The following is a 13,081-nucleotide window of genomic DNA, read 5'->3' as shown; positions in this document are numbered from 1 at the left end:
AAGAAATCATCATCTAACACGTACCTAGCTAGATTACTTACTAAAAGTTCTAAGACTCCATTCCTGGTCTATCCCTGGCAAAGACAGAATATAGACAGACACACAGACCCTTTGTTTCTCTCCCTCCTCCCAGCTTTTGAAAGTATCTTGTCTCCTCATTGGTCATTTTGGTCAGGTGCCAGCGAGGTTATCTTTAGCTTCTTAACCCTTTACAGGTGAGAGGAGCTTTCCCCTGGTTAGGAGGGATTTCAAAGGGGTTTACCCTTCCCTTTATATTTATGACAATCACTGTCAAAAAATCATCTCCCTCCTGCAGGTCACTGGCAGCCTGAATTTTTTCCTTATCGTCCTGGAGTCTGGGGCTGGAATCAGCACTGTCCAGCCCCTCTGTATGTAGCAGGAACAAACACAAACCTTGTCTTTAAAACAAGCTGTCCCCTTCCTTCTCAGGGAAGATTTTTCTATGATTGAAGTTGAGCTTCAGTTCCCCTCTCCTAGGGGCGGGTTGGGTGTGGGGCCAGCTCCCAATGAGCTCTGTTTTCACCTTTGCTCCCTTCAGTCACTCTGGGATGGTGACTCTGCTCCCAGCTGTCAAGCAGCTTCCAGCCCGTTCACTCTACATGGTCATGTGTCACCCCCTTTGCTAGCACCCATACCCTGCAGGAAAGCTGCTTCTGCCAGCTATGTTGGTGGTATAATGGTGAGTATAGCTGCTTTCCAAAGAGTTGACCTGAGTTCAATTCCCAGTCAACACAATAATGCCTTTACTCCTTTGTTGTTTCCTTGTCTGGAAGTGGTTTAATTTCAGTCACATTGTGGTATAATCACATTATTAATAGAATGAGACAATACATTTCTCAAAGCCCAGCAGATCATAGAGGATGGAGGCATACAAGGGGCTGGAATGTGTCATCTGAGAAAGACAGAACACTTGGAAATCTCTATCTCCCATCCCCTTGCCTTCCATGTTCTGATTCCAGCTGTGTGCGATGTTTTATGATGGGGAAATAAAGTTTTGAGTCAGTTTTTGCTCCTGCAGATTTCTTTGCTGTTACAGTTATAATGACATGAGCAAAAGGGAGGCAAAAAACAAAACAAAACAAAAAAAACCCACCCAAATTGCAATACAGTTAGGGAAAGAGAAGATCACGTGTAAGAGAAAGATTTAAAAATAAAAATTAATACTAAAAAGGGAGCCGGGGGGAAAGAGAACAAGTATGTGAAGATCCCCTTGATATTTCAATTCACATTGCTAGAATCAAAGTTCAGACTTGACGCTGTGGAAAACCTACAACTACCCGTCTCTCTGAACACCTGTGATGAGCAAGCTCGAGTTGGGACACTTGTTCTGCTTCAATCATGTATTGCTTCTCTGTATGTTCTCTGTCTCTTTCTTCTCCCCGCATTTCTCATCTCCAGTGTCGCTGGCTTTCTCTTCTTGCTCCCTGTCATCCTGCCCTTTCCCAGGGACTCACACTCTACAGCATTTAGGAAAAGCCAGAGCTTCCATGTTCTGCACATGATCCTGTGTCAGAGGACGTGTGACCAAGGTCAGAACCAGTCACAAGAACAATATGACCCTTTATTGGAGACTTCTCTGCCTACTCTGCAATTTACACCTGCCCCCCACTAAAGGGGGTGGGGCACAGCTCTGACTGAGATGTCCCACAAGAGAAATTTCAGCCCAAAGACAAATTCGTGTGAATTGTTGAAAAGTGAAGAGCCCCTTTCCCCCCACCCCAAATCCCCAGAACTCTAGTGTCATCCCCATGGCATCAGCACAGGGAACCCAGTGGGATGGGGTTACAGAATACAAGGCGGGAGGGAGCAGGGGAGAGAGGTGACAGGGAGTCTCTCTTTTTCCTTCTCTCTTCACTTTCTGTTCTTCTCTTCTCTTCCAGGAACTGCAGTCACAGCAGGGATGGGTTTGTCTCATTATTAGGGATCCGTGTCTGTCACAGAGGTAGCAGAAGTCATGGATTCTGTGACTTCCTGTGACCTCTCACTTCTGCAGTGGCCACTGTGGCTGACTCCAGGGCCACCCAAGCAGCTGGCCCTGGGGACCACCCGAGCAGTGGCCAATGCAGCTGGCCCTGGGAACTGCTTGAGCAGCAGTTCTGAGGGCAGCAGGAGTAGCCGCAGCTCAGTGGTTCCCAGTAAGCACTCCTGGGGTGGTCAGAGAAGCAGCTGGCCCCCTGGGGCTCCCCCCCAGCAGCAGTTGGAGTGGCAGCCGGCCCCTGGATCTTCTCCCTCTGCAGGTGATGCCATGGGCCCCCACAGCTGGTGCCACGGATCCCCTGGACTCCGCTCCCCAAGATTCAATGCGGGGTATTTATGGTATAGGTCATGGGCAATGATTTTTTGTTTCTTGCCCGTGATGTGTCTATGACATTTATTAAAAATACCTGTGATTAAATCATCGCTTTACTCATTATTGATCAAATAAATCAAAAGGCTTCCACCTGCAAGTGGATTTAGCCCAGGACCCTCAGAGTCAACAGCTGTTACACCCCCCACTGAGTTCTGTGATCAGGTGTCCTCGCGCTGGAAGCCTCCTTTTTAAATCCTAAAATAGCATTTTTGCACCCGGGGGGCTGAAATTTTGCACAGGACATTGTAGCTCCACTGTTATTTTATTGAATTGCTTCAAAACAGAAAGTCTCCCAAGGGCCAGGCTCTCTGCCATGGAAACAGCTGCCACAGCTCTCCAGGAGTCTGTGCACCACTCAGCAAAGTACAAACCTGCTCCACACTGAAGTGAGGTCAGACAGTGACAGTAACGCAAATACTTCAGACTATTAACCCTAGGTCCCTTTCTTTCTTTAACCCAGGACATGCCAGTCAACGGTTAGCCATGGCGTTATCTTCATCTTAAAATACCTCTCAGTATGTTTAACAGAGGAAGTGAAACCCCCTCCCACCAATGGCTCCCTGTTAAGGAGTTTTACCGTACCAGCCCCTGGAGACTGGTTTACACACTTAGAGCTTTTTCTCTTCAAACCCCTTATCCCAATCTATGGGCCAACCTCCGCATTTCAGAGTTCAGAATTTACTCTCATCACCCTAGTACGGCACTTTCCATGTGAATTGGGCAAAGCAAGTGGGGGAAGGTACATGGCTTATGAAAACCAATGCTCTGGGTGAGGCCTGAACTCATAACCTCAGCAGTGTTCCCCCCTCCACTAAAACCAGTTGCATCACCACAGGTGCTTCTTAGGCAAAGTTGGGAAGTAGGCAGTTACCTGTGTCTTTGGTTAGCACCTCTGGGTGGTAAATAAAAGGCTGATGGTTCAAATCTAACTGACAATGGAGCTTTTTAGCAATGAGAATCCAGAACATTTTAACAGGAAGAAAATCTCCTCTAGTCTCATCTAGCCCCTTTTGAATCATAGAAACATAGAATATCAGGGTTGGAAGGGACCTCAGGAGGTCATCTAGTCCAACCCCCTGCTCAGACCAGGATCAATCCCCAATTAAATCATCCCAGCCAGGGCTTTATCAAGCCTGACCTTAAAAACTTCCTAGGTAACGCATTCCAGTGTTTCACCACCCTCCTAGTGAAAAACTTTTTCCTAATATCCAACCTAAACCTCCCCCACTGCAACTTGAGACCATTACTCCTTGTCCTGTCCTCTTCTACCACTGAGAATAGTCTAGAACCATCCTCTTTGGAACCACCTCTCAGGTAGTTGAAAGCAGCTATCAAATCCCCCCTCATTCTTCTCTTCTGCAGACTAAACAATCCCAGTTCCCTCAGCTTCTCCTCATAAGTCATGTGTTCCAGATCCCTAATCATTTTTGTTGCCCTTCACTGGACTCTTTCCAATTTATCCACATCCTTCTTGTAGTGTGGGGCCCAAAACTGGACACAGTACTCCAGATGAGGCCTCACCAATGTCGAATAGAGGGGAACGATCACGTCCCTCAATCTGCTGGCTATGCCCCTACTTATACATCCCAAAATGCCATTGGCCTTCTTGGCAACAAGGGCACACTGTTGACTCATATCCAGCTTCTCGTCCACTGTCACCCCTAGGTCCTTTTCCGCAGAACTGCTGCCTAGCCACTCGGTCCCTAGTCTGTAGCGGTGCATTGGGTTCTTCCGTCCTAAGTGCAGGACCCTGCTCTTATCCTTGTTGAACCTCATCAGGTTTCTTTTGGCCCAATCCTCCAATTTGTCTAGGTCCCTCTGTATCCTATCCTTGCCCTCCAGTATATTTACCACTCCTCCTAGTTTAGTATCATCCGCAAATTTGCTGAGAGTGCAAACCACACCATCCTCCAGATCACTTATGAAGATATTGAACAAAACCGGCCCCAGGACCGACCCTTGGGGCACTCCACTTGACAGCAGCTGCCAACTAGACATGGAGCCATTGATCACTACTCGTTGAGCCCGACAATCTAGCCAACTTTCTACCCACCTTATAGTGCATTCATCCAGCCCATACTTCTTTAACTTGCTGACAAGAATACTGTGGGAGACCGTGTCAAAAGCTTTGCTAAAGTCAAGAAACAATACATCCACTGCTTTCCCTTCATCCACAGAACCAGTATTCTCATCATAGAAGGCGATTAGATTAGTCAGGCATGACCTTCCCTTGGTGAATCCATGCTGACTGTTCCTGATCACTTTCCTTTCGTGTAAGTGCTTCAGGATTGATTCCTTGAGGACCTGCTCCATGATTTTTCCAGGGACTGAGGTGAGGCTGACTGGCCTGTAGTTCCCAGGATCCTCCTCCTTCCCTTTTTTAAAGATGGGCACTACATTAGCCTTTTTCCAGTCATCCGGAACTTCCCCCGTTCGCCACGAGTTTTCAAAGATAATGGCCAATGGCTCTGCAATCACAGCCGCCAATTCCTTTAGCACTCTCGGATGCAACGCGTCCGGCCCCATGGACTTGTGCACGTCCAGCTTTTCTAAATAGTCCCTAACCACCTCTTTCTCCACAGAGGGCTGGGCACCTACTCCCCATGCTGTGATGCCCAGCACAGCAGTCTGGGAGCTGACCTTGTTCGTGAAGACAGAGGCAAAAAAAACATTGAGTACATTAGCTTTTTCCACATCCTCTGTCACTAGGTTGCCTCCCTCATTCAGTAAGGGGCCCACACTTTCCTTGGCTTTCTTCTTGTTGCCAACATACCTGAAAAAACCCTTCTTGTTACTCTTAACATCTCTGGCTAGCTGCAGCTCCAGGTGTGATTTGGCCCTCCTGATTTCATTCCTACATGCCCGAGCAATCTTTTTATACTCTTCCCTGGTCATCTGTCCAATCTTCCACTTCTTGTAAGCTTCTTCTTTATGTTTAAGATCCGCAAGGATTTCACTGTTAAGCCAAGCTGGTCGCCTGCCATATTTACTATTCTTTTGACACATCAGGATGGTTTGTCCCTGTAACCTCAATAGGGATTCCTTGAAATACAGCCAGCTCTCCTGGACTCCTTTCCCCCCTCATGTTATTCCCCCAGGGGATCATACCCATCAGTTCCCTGAGGGAGTCGAAGTCTGCTTTCCTGAAGTCCAGGGTCCATATTCTGCTGCTTACCTTTCTTCCCTGTGTCAGGATCCTGAACTCAACCAACTCATGGTCACTGCCTCCCAGATTCCCATCCACTTTTGCTTCCTCCACTAATTCTACCCGGTTTGTGAGCAGCAGGTCAAGAAAAGCTCCCCCCGTAGTTGGCTCCTCCAGCACTTGCACCAGGAAATTGTCCCCTACACTTTCCAAAAACTTCCTGGATTGTCTGTGCACCGCTGTATTGCTCTCCCAGCAGATATCAGGAAGATTAAAGTCGCCCATGAGAACCAGGGTGTGTGATCTAGTAGCTTCTGTGAGTTGCCGGAAGAAAGCCTAGTCCACCTCATCCCCCTGGTCCGGTGGTCTATAGCAGACTCCCACCATGACATCACCCTTGTTGCTCACACTTCTAAACTTAATCCAGAGACACTCAGGTTTTTCTGCAGTTTCGTACCGGAGCTCTGAGCAGTCATACTGCTCTCTTACATACAGTGCAACTCTCTGACCTTTTCTGCCCTGCCTGTCCTTCCTGAACAGTTTATAACCATCCATGACAGTACTCCAGTCATGTGAGTTATCCCACCAAGTCTCTGTTATTCCAATCATGTCATAGTTCCTTGACATCACCAGGACCTCCAGTTCTCCCTGCTTGTTTCCAAGGCTTTGTGCATTTGTATATAGGCACTTGAGATAACCTTCTGATCGCCCCTCATTCTCAGTATGAGGTAGGAGCCCTCCCCTCACAGACGTTCCTGCCTGTGCTTCCTCCCGGTATCCCGCTTTCCCACTTACCTCAGGGCTTTGGTCTCCTTCCCCCGGTGAACCTAGTTTAAAGCCCTCCTCACTAGGTTAGCCAGCCTGCTCGCAAAGATGCTCTTCCCTCTCTTTGTTAGGTGGAGCCCATCTCTGCCCAGCACTCCTCCTTCATGGAACACCATCCCATGGTCAAAGAATCCAAAGCCTTCTCTCCGATACCACCTGCATAGCCATTCGCTGACTTCCACGATTCGACAGTCCCTACCCCGGCCTTTTCCTTCCATGGGGAGGATGGACGAGAACACTACTTGCACCTCAAACTCCTTTAACCTTCTTCCCAGAGCCACGTAGTCCGCAGTGATCCGCTCAAGGTCATTCTTGGCAGTATCGTGGGTGCCCACGTGGAGAAGCAGGAAGGGGTAGCGATCTGAGGGCTTGATGAGTCTCGGAGTCTCTCTGTCACATCATGAATCTTAGCCCCTGGCAAGCAGCAGACTTCTCTGTTTTCCCAGTCAGGGCAGCAGACAGATGACTCAGTCCCCCTGAGGAGAGAGTCCCCGACCACCACCACCCGCCTCCTTCTCTTGGGAGTGGTGGTCGTGGAACCCCCAACTCTTTGCCAGAGGATGTTGTGAAGGCCAAGACTGTAACAGGGTTCAAAAAAGAACAAGATAAGTGCATGGAGGATAGGTCCATCAATAGCTATTAGCCAGGATGGGCAGGGATGGTGTCCCTAGCCTCTGTTAGCCAGAAACTGGGAATGGGAAACGGGATGGATCACTTGGTGATTATCTGTTCTGTTCATTCCCTCTGGGGCATCTGGCTTTGGCCACCGTCGGAAGACAGGACACTGGGCTAGATGGACCTTTGGTCTGACCCAATATGGCCGTTCTTATGTTCCTATGTAACATTGATAATGGGTGGGTATGGGGGAGGGTGTCTGCGTGGTTAAGGGGAAAAAGAATGGAGAACTAACACTGGGGCCCAGAGAGATTCCCCCACAGGCTGGAGACATCCCCTGCTTCCCACCATCACCTAGCTGTGGGAAGAACAACTTGGAATTGCTTGGAGAAGACACCTTTAAAAACACAAGTGTAACATGCTTATTACATTTTAATAAGATCAAAACTTCCTGAAACCCAGTGTCACAATCACTGAAATGAGTTTGTCCTGATATTTAACTGGCTGCAGGCACAAAGGAAGAAAAATTACACTTCCGGTTCAGAGTCAATGCACACACAAGAATCAAAGGGCTTTTTATTCCTTAGGTTCTGCCACCATAAGCTGCTTCCATTTCATTTCAATCCTTTCCCAAGATTTCTCATTGTGCAAAGCAACATTACGCCCTTGTGAGAGACCAGACCAGAGGCTGCGTTCATTTAACCTACCAAAAAAACCCCAAGCAGAAACATAGATTAGGACCTATGTACTCTCCAGGTTCCTCCAGCCCAACCTTCTACTGATGCACCTCAACCCACAGCCATGCAGGGTTTGAAGCTTGCATTGCTTAAATTCCATGACACTGAGGGATTTCAGCTCCCCTTTGTCCAGAGAAAACCTTCACCCCACTCCCAACCAGGTTCTTGTCCATGGGATCACTGTTGGGGTCTGGGTCCCTGTTTGTCTATTCTCTCTATCTAGGACAAGCCAGGGTGCCTCTATATAAATCCATGGTATGCCCACATCTTGAATACTGCGTGCAGATGTGGTCACCCCATCTGAAAAAAGGTATATTGTAATTGGAAAAGGTTCAGAAAAGGGCAACAAAAATTATTAGGGGTATGGAACAGCTTCCATACGAGGAGTGATTAATAAGACTGGGACTTTTCAGCTTGGAAAAGAGATGATAGAGGTCTATAAAACAATGACTGGGTTGGAGAAAGTAAATAAGGAAGTGTTGTTTACTCCTCTTGACACAAGAACTAGGGGTCACCAAATGAAAGGAAGAGGCAGCAGGTTTAAACCAAACAAAAGGAAACATTTTTTCACATAACACTCAGTCAACCTGTGGCACCCTGGGGCACCTGGGATTGGCCACTGTGAGAAGACAGGATACTGGGCTAGATGGACCTTTGATCTGACCCAGTGTGGCCGTTCTTATGAACTGGGGTATATGAGAGTACCTCTGTGGAGCTACCCTTCTCCTTCCCCTTCTATGCTCTCACGTTTCATTGACTCCAGCCTTTTTTCTGTTCATCATCAGCATCATGTAAACAAGCTGCCCTCACCTCCTGTCCCCTAAAGGGACAGTGTCTCCTGTCTTGTGTAAATCACTGATCTCTCTCAGCACTGACTGTCCCTCCGTGTCCTTGCCCCTCAGTCTGTGCTGATGGGACCCTTCCCTCCAATCCTGGAGGATTCTCCCTTCTCTTTCCTCATCAAGCAGTCCAGTGGGTGGGAATCTTAAAAGCACCCAGCTGATTTAGGAGCAGAAACCCCCGCAGACCTTCCATGCAATTGGCACTTTGCCCTCACTGCTCAGGATTGAAACTTGTGCAGGGAGACTGGTGGACCACATCCCAGCTGGGCATGAGCAAGCAGCAGGGTAAAAGACAAACTTGGAGATGCTGGGGATTGAACCCAGGGCCTCATACATGCAAACCATGTGCTCTACCACTGAGCTACATCCCCAAACTGACCTTATCTGCTGGTTGTCACATTCAGAGCCTGTCTCTTTCCAATGCATCCAGTGGTTTACAAGCTTCATGGGAAGCCCTTTTCCCCCCGATCATGCTCTCGTGGAGGTTGCTGGTTCATAGGGGTCACTTTGCAGCAGGGCCAGATTCTATGTCTGGGGGAGAGAGAGTGCCTGCCCTGGACTCAGGGTGCAGAGTTACAATCGTCCCTCTCCCCTGCATTGGGGAGGGTGATGCTGCAATTACCTGCTGCAAGGTCATGGTGGAGGGGGGCTCTGTGAACAGCTCAATCCCTGACCCTGGTGGCAGAAATGGTGTGGGGAGCTCCAGCTGTTTCTAGGACCTACTATTTCCACCTGCCTCTAAAGTTCAGCTTTCCCCAGCACATTCACTGCAGTGCAACTGGGTCACTGTTTCTATGGCTGACGGCAAAGAATCGCTCCCAGTTTCCCTTCTATCTGCAGCATGATTAGCCTGTGTCAGTGGTTAATGAGGTGGATCTAGTTGTAGATTGTTATTCATTCCCCACCTGGACAATTCAGATAGTTCCATTCCTACTCAAATCCCCAGCACCTCAGTGACCCCAGTAGCAAGGGTTGGGGTTTCCCTGAGGGCCTGAGATTTTCAGGGTCATTTTTCCCCTCAACCTTGAGTGAACTCAGCTTTTTTCCCCCATCCCAGACATTCCATGTAATAACTGTAGCAGCATAAAGAAAGAGGGGAAGGAACATCTCACAGCCAGGGCTGGATGTGCCCAGGGCCCCCTGCTTGTCCATTGTTTCCATGGAATTTGACACCCTGCTTTGCACAAGGGAAAGAAAGATCTTGCTGTTCCTGCGTCTGTGCAAAGAAAATTGTGCTTCTGTATGAAAAAGAGGCGGGAAATGGCCCCACGGTGAGACAATATCCTCAGGATTAAGAGCAAAGGACTTAGGCTGAGAGCTGATTTAACTCCACTCATCTGGGATTTAATAAATTCTCTTCCATGGAAACACTGGGAACTTGTGACATTGCTCCAGACTCTGGGGGTTCGGCCTCCTTTAACTCTTGGTAGAAATGTGACCTTGATTCCAAGAAAGAAGAGAGGAGATGCCTGAAGCTGACCCCAGACCGAGGTCTCCTGGATGGTGGGAAACATCCTTTGCTGCTGCCAGGGGACAGGTGGCAACCGGTGACATCCCAGGGCTGGGATGAAAGGGGAATGTTGCATGGACTTGACCATGCAGGCCCCATCCTGCTTCTCAGAGCTCACAGGAGAGAATCTAGAGAAGGGTGAGTCATTTCTCAGCTGCATTCGGAGGAGAAGCCAGTAGCTGTCCTGAACAGACACCCAGGTGAGCAACCACAGCAGTTCTGTGGAAAGCTCTGGTTGTCAGGGGATCCAGCTAGGAGAGTGAGCGCTGGGAGCTCTGCAGTTTTACAGTGGGGAGGAGGGCCAGACCAGTAGGACTGTGTAACGATGCTGGTTCTGGCGGGACCCAACCGCGAGTGCTAATTCAGGACAAATAGCTTCAAGCAGGGCAGTTACAGCCCAAGGCTGGGGTTTCTGGGTACACCAAGGCAAACAAAACCAGCCCAGCCAGAGAAGACTTTGGTTTTACCCCACTGGCTAACCACAAGTCACACAAGTAATTCCCTTAGACACTCCAATTTCCCAGTATCGCCTCATTATGGGGACAAACGGTCATGAAAACCGATGCCCCAGTAAAAGAAAAAAAGGTTCTCTTGATCCTAAAGGGCCAGGCCCCAGACCCAGGTAAATATACAAATCAGATCTTACCCACAAATCACGCTGTTGCCAATCCATCAGAATCTAAAATCTAAAGGGTTATTCATAAAAGGAAAAAGATAGAGATGAGAGCTAGAATTGGTTAAATGGAATCAATGACATACAGTAATGGCAAAGTTCTTGGTTCAGGCTTGCAGCAGTGATAGAATAAACTCCAGGTTCAAATCCAGTCTCTGGAGAACATCCCCAGCTGGGATGGGTCTTTCAGTCCTTGGTTCAAAGCTTCAGTGCAGCAAAGTCCCTCCAGAGGTATGAAGCAGGATTGAAGACAAGATGGAGGAGCTGCAGCAGCTTTTTACAGTCTCTTGCCGTGTGGTCTCTCTCTTTGTCCCAAAGACAAGCTGCCCATCCCATGGCCTGGAAAAACCTCAGAGTTCTGTCTATAGGCAGGTCCCTGCACACCTTGCTGAGTCCCAAGGCATGTCTGCCTTCTCTCACTGGGTCAATTGTATCGCTGATGGTCCTTAATGGGCCATCAAGCAGGCTAGGCGGAGCTGACATCAACTTGTCTGGGGTGTCACCCAAAAGCAGTAGCACAAGTTTGAAATACAGACAGTAGAGAGCCAATATTCATAACTTCAACTACAAAAATGATATCCACATCTAGACAACAAAACTATAACCAGCAAACCATCACCTTGTCTTCAATTTGACCTCATTTGACCCCCTTTAAATAAGATTTGGTGCCACTACAGGACCTTGGTTGTAACAATGTTCTATATGGTCCCAGTTCAAGTTAATAACATCACAGGCTGGCTCAGGAGTCACAGGTGGCTTTGTCAGTGGGGAGGCTGGAGGTCACATGTTGCGGGGGTGGGGAAGTAGGGACTACAGGATGTGGGCCTGGTTAAAATGAAACTGCACCAAAAACCTTCTGCTTTGCTCCAGCTAAGGGCCCTACTTTGGCCTCTCCCCCTATCATAAAAATCTCCATCTCTACCCTGGCTCTCAGAAACCCCCCTCTCCCCCATGGGTATTTTCATGGTTTCTTCCTTTTTTCATGGTCTTGTACAAATATTTTTGCCATGGAAATGATCAAGTACATTTAAAATGAGAAAAACAACCAAACAACACATCTGTGTCTCCTTCACCAGGCATGGTATTGTGTCTGAATTTTTCTACTGAAAAGTCTTGGCAGGCAGAGTCACCCCTACATTTATTTCACTCAGGCCCAGGACTTGCACCCAGCAGTTCTTGGGGCTGTGGGACAGAAATGAGCTACACTGGCAGCAGCGAGGGGGGACGGGTGGGACTGAGCTGTCTGGGGAATATTTTAATCCCTATCTATTTTTCAGAGGATTAAATCAATGCAGCTTCCACTTCTCCTTCTCTCCCCAGGAAATAACGTTTCTGTGCAAAGTACCCAAACCTTTTAACAATAAGAAGTGAAATGAAATGGCCACATGATGGCAACAGAACCTAAGAAATGAGAAGCCATGTTCTTGTTCAATGTGCATTGAAGCTGAAAAGGGAGAGGTTTTCTCTTTGACTCCTAGGCCCCCACTCTAATCCACTAGACACCCCTTTCCTCTCACAGCCAGGAATAGAACCCAGGAGTCATGACAACTAGCCCCCCTACTCTAGCCCTCTAGACCCTTCTCCCTGGGACAAAGGAGAAGCTCTGATGCCCCTGTGCTGTTCCCTCACCTCCCTACTTGTACTGCACTTGAAACCTAATGGGGTTTCCTTAGGCAGTTTTGAATCTTGCTCCCAGGAAGGGTGTAATTTTAGGTGCAGTTTCAAATAGTGCAATTAACCAGCCAGAAGGGGCAGCAGGTATGAGTGTAGGAGGTATTGAAATAATTATAGCAAAGTACTTCAGAAAAACAGTTATTAATGAAGTATCATAAAAAGTCAGCATAAAGAATGAGGAGTACTTGTGGCACCTTAGAGACTAACAAATTTATTTGGGCATAAGCTTTCATGGCATTTATTTGGGCATAAGGTTTCCACTTCATCAGATGCATGCAGTGGAAAATATAGTAGGAAGACACACACAGAGAGAGAACACAAAAAATAGGGGTTACCATACGAACTCTAACGAGTAATCAAGTAAGGTATTATCAGCAGGAGAAAAAAAAACTTTTGTAGTGATAATCAGGATGGCCCATTTCAAACAGTTGACAAGAGGGTGTAGGGGAAAAATTAGCATGGAGAAATATTTCAGAGTAACAGCCGTGTTAGTCTATATTCACAAAAAGAAAAGGAGTACTTGTGGCACCTTAGAGACTAACCAATTTATTTGAGGATAAGCTTTCGTGAGCTACAGCATCCGATGAAGTGAGCTGTAGCTCACGAAAGCTCATGCTCAAATAAACTGGTTAGTCTCTAAGGTGCCACAAGTACTCCTTTTCATGGAGAAATAGTTCTTAGTTTGTGTA

The 13,081-nt window shown here is 47.8% G+C and overlaps 1 non-coding gene across 1 annotated transcript; it reads right to left on the bottom strand.

Moving 5' to 3' along the window:
- Positions 1-8,834: 8,834 nt before the first annotated feature.
- On the bottom strand, positions 8,835-8,906 carry TRNAA-UGC (transfer RNA alanine (anticodon UGC)). Its single transcript has one exon. It is a non-coding gene; the product is annotated as a tRNA-Ala (tRNA).
- Between the last annotated feature and the right edge of the window lie 4,175 nt (positions 8,907-13,081).

This window comes from Lepidochelys kempii, chromosome 28, assembly GCF_965140285.1.
Source record: "Lepidochelys kempii isolate rLepKem1 chromosome 28, rLepKem1.hap1, whole genome shotgun sequence".
Taxonomy (NCBI): Eukaryota; Metazoa; Chordata; order Testudines; family Cheloniidae; genus Lepidochelys; species Lepidochelys kempii.
Note: the sequence above shows the minus strand (reverse complement) of the source record. Positions and strands in the feature narration are given on the sequence as shown.